We start from the raw sequence: 4,370 nt of genomic DNA, 5'->3' as shown, positions 1-4,370 counted from the left end.
GGTTCAGCACACAAGCCATTTAAACCCACTAGCAAGTTGTATTCTCTTTGCTGTTCTTGCCAACTAGAAGGCAGTGAAAACTAGTATCAGCCAGTTACATAAGAGCCATCCTGCCAGACCACTGTTCATGTGATCACATAATCTTTCTTCATTCTTGGCCATGGTATGTCTCTACTGCATCTTATAGGGGTGGAAAATAGCTTCTCTCCCAAAAGATGCCTGAAAGTCCACAGGGTGTTTGGCAGAAGAAAAAGACATTTCTCCTTGCTCCTTAGCATGGCAGGCAAAATTCAGAACTGGCCAGGACACTAGCTCCTTACCCTTTCACCCCATACCCTTACACCACCCCAACCCTGTTGGTTGTCCCAGAGCCTAGAGGGGGAACACATCCCAGATGGTCAAACTTCAATCTTACCTCAGATAAGGTCTGGGTCCCACAAGCTATGTAGAATGTCATTGCCTGTTCTCATTCATGAGTACAGCCATACTGAGCACATCAGCCCTGTAAACTAATTCTGCCACTAGCTTCAGCTTAAGGCTCATCCTTAGTCCTAATCTTCAGAAATACTTTAAAGCAGATCGTGTTCCAGCTAGAGTTAGCCACATTAAAGGTGACATTTTTATTGAGTAGCCATCAGGTTAAATGATGAGTTTAACCATTAGTAATTATTATGGGAATAGTAGCAATGGGGAACAAAACAAGTAGAATCTAAGAACTCAGATACCACCAAAAGAAAAGACAGAAAAGCTCAAGCAGCTGTGAAAGGACACCAGGGCACTGAGGTTTGGCTTGGAGGTCAGTAGAGACTAGGTCCCAGAAAGGGAGAGAGGAGGCCTTAAGTCAAGAATGTCAAACATGGCCCAAGGGACACATACGACCTGCAGATTCCTGCCATCCTGCCCCTGGGTCTGATCAGAACCATAGGGGGCACAGCATGCACCTATGATGTGGGGCTGGTCTGCAGTCCAGATCTGGCCTGTGGACCCCTTTCCCCCCAGCATACCTGACCCAGCAGCAGCTTCATGGGACCTGCACCATCTAGAGCCAGAACAGGCACCATGTGATGTATAATTTGGTCAGTGGCAGCTGTGCTGTACAGTGCCCACCCCAGCAGCGCCAGGACTGCACTGCATGTAGCATCTGTTCCAGGCAGACTGGGACATGCTCTGCATACAACGTAGGTCACAGATGGGCTGGAGTGGCCACCACATGCAACACACCATATATAGTGCAAGTCAGCCAGGACAGTCACAGAATCATAAAAAAATCAGGATTGGAAGGGACCTCATATTATCTAGTCCTATCCCCCGCACAAGGCAGGACCAGCCCTAACTAGATCATCCCAGCCAAGGGTTTTGTCCAACCAGGTCTTAAAAACCCCCCAAGGATGGAGATTCCACAGCCTCTCTGAGTAACCTGTTTCAGTGCTTTGCTACCCTCCTAGTAAGTTTCCCCTAATATCCCCTAAACTTCCCTTGCTGCAATGTGACACCACCGCTCTTTGTTCTGCCACCGCTGAGAACAGTCTTGCTTCATCCTCTTTGGAATCGCCCTTCAGGCTGCTATTAAATCCCCTCAGTTTTCTCTTTCCCAGACTAAATATGCCCAGTTTCCTCAGCATCTCCTCATAAATCATGTGGCCCAGCCCCTTAACCATTTTCATTGTTCTCTGCTGGACTCTCTCCAGTTTGTCTACATCCTTCCCATGGTGGGAGGCCCAAAACTGGGCACAGCACTCCAGATGTGGCCTCCCCAGTGCCAAATAGAGAAGAAGAATCACTTCCGTCAGTGTGCTGGCAACACTTCTACTAAGGCAGTCCAATATGTTGTTAGGTTTCTTTGCAACAAGGGCATACTGCTGGCTCATATTTAGCTTATTGTCCACTGTAACCCCCAGGTTCTTTCTGTCGCTCTGAATCCCATATCTGCTACCCTCCTCAGCTTGATGTCATCTGCTAACTTGATGAGGGTACACTCCTTCCCATCTTCCAGGTCGTTGATGAAGATATTGAACAAAACCAGCCCCAGGACCGACCCCTGGGGCACTCCACTTGATACTAGCTGCCAACGAGACATCAAGCTGTTGATTACTACTCTCTGAGGCTGATTGCTCCAGCCAGTTTTCTATCCACCTTACAGTCAGTTCATCCAGCCCACTTCCTTAGCTTGCTTACGAGAATGTTGAGGGAGACGGTATCAAAAGCCTTGCCAAAGTGCATCACATCCACCGGTCTCTCCACATCCACAGAGCCAATTGCCTCATCATAGAAGGCAATCAGGTTGGTCAGGCATGACTTGCCCTTAGTGAATCCATGCTGACTGATCCCAATCACTTTCTTCCCCTCCAAGTGACTGGAAATGGATTCCTTGAGAACCTGCGCCATGATTTTTCCAGGGACTGAGGTGAGTCTGACTGGTCTGTAGTTCCCTGGATCCTCCTCCTTCCTTTTCTTAAAGATGGGCATTAATTTGCCCTTTTCCAATTGTTTGGGACCTCTCCCAATCTGCACAAGTTTTCAAAAATAATGGCCATTGGCCAATAGTTGCCACATGCAACACAGATGCAGCTCCAGCCAGACCACACTAAATGAATTGCCTGTTCTGGCCGCTCCAGGATCCCTGCTGCATATAATGCAGGTCCCAGACCGGCTGGAGCAGGTCCCAGACCGGCTGGAGTAGGTCCCAGACCGGCTGGAGTAGCTGGAACAGCAGTATGCTGGGAGGAGAGAGGCCATGAGCCTGATCTGGCCTGTGGACCAGCCTCATGTCACTCACCTGGCCCACAGAGCCAGATGATTTTGACACCCCTGCCTTAAGTGTTAGCCCTTGGTACACTGTGCTCAAGCAAAGGAGAGAAGAATCTCTCTGAGGGTACTAAGAGAAATTGCCAGCCTCAGGTTAATCAAAAGGCAATGAAAAGGGATTCTATAAGTATGTCAAGAGAAAGACCAGAGAACCATAAGTCCCTTACTGAATGTGGATGATTTAAAGAAGGCTGAAGTATAGAATGCATTTTTTACTAGCAGTGCACCAGTATATCAGTTGCCTATTAGATTGGCACCAATAAGAGGGAAAATGGCATTATCAGCCATCAGATTTTTATTTTTTTTTATTTTTTTATTTTTTACCAGTGTAGCTGGTAATATTTACCGATAATTATGCCTTCTGGCCAGGACCCTGGACACCTGGGTTCCACCTTGCAGGCAGCCAGAAGCAAGACACAGGGGGCGCCATGTGCATGCATGTGGCTGCACACATGCACATGGCAGGAAAACAGCCAGGCAGCATGGAGAGCAGCTCCCTCCAGGTAAGTCTATGGAGGGAAGTGGCATGGAGGAGGGGGCAGATCAAGGCTCCCATGGTGAGGGAGGGAGTGGGGCCAGGGTAGCCCAGAGCAGTGCATAGGACCCAGGGCCAGGGCAAGGAACAGAATGGAGCCACAGACAGCTCACTGGGGAGAGGGGGCATCTCCCCACCACTGTGTGCACCCCCTGGGGGAGGCATGGGAGGGCATGTGCCCCCCCCCCGATTTGTGCGTGTGGTGGATGCAGGCTGCTCACTGTGGTCTCAGGACTCTCTGCTGCCTTTCCCTCAGGAGCCCCAAACTGGCCGCACACCCCCTGCCCACACGGCAGCACTGGGGGTGGCAAGTTGTGTCTCCCACTGCTGAGCAGGCAGGGGGCATACTGGTGGCATGGGGTTCATGGGGCAAAGGCAACAGCGCAGAGAGCCCCAAGCCCACAGCATGCAGCCCACCTAGCCTTCACCCCACTCAGCTGTGCTCCATTTAAAAGCATTCCCATACTTAAAAATGGTGGTGGTGGCACTTGAACTGAAGCTCATTGAATAAGCTTTAGTTCAAGAGCCCCTGCTGCCATTTTTAAGTGCCAGGACTCTGATACACGTGACGCAGGAAGCTGCTGGAACATGTAAAAAAAAAAAAAAAAAATTTTAATTTGTCAGTACTTTAAGATGCCTTCCCTTTTAAAATACATCAATTATCGGATGGGCATCAGCCAACATGGTTGGTTAATAATCAGCTATCGGTATCAGCCAAGAAAATCTTTATCAGTGCACCCCTATTTTTTACTTCACTTTTCACAAACAAGGCAGTTACCAGAGGATGAGTGCAGTTGGCAGCAAAGACAGGGAAGGAAGGCAGAACACTAAGATGCATCCCATCTATCCCTGTAGACTTGAAAGCACTAGCTTCTCTAAGTGATCTGCAGGTATAGATGGGATGCATCTTAGGTTACTGAAAGAACTGGCTGAGATAATGTCAGCACTATCAGTAATCCTCTCCGAGGACTCAAGGAGGTCGGGCGAGGTCCCAGATGACTGGAAAATGGCAAACATGGCGCCCATCTTT

This window comes from Alligator sinensis, unplaced genomic scaffold, assembly GCF_000455745.1.
Source record: "Alligator sinensis unplaced genomic scaffold, ASM45574v1 scaffold1389_1, whole genome shotgun sequence".
Taxonomy (NCBI): Eukaryota; Metazoa; Chordata; order Crocodylia; family Alligatoridae; genus Alligator; species Alligator sinensis.
The sequence above is the reverse complement of the archived record's forward strand: the minus strand, read 5'-3'. Positions refer to the sequence as shown.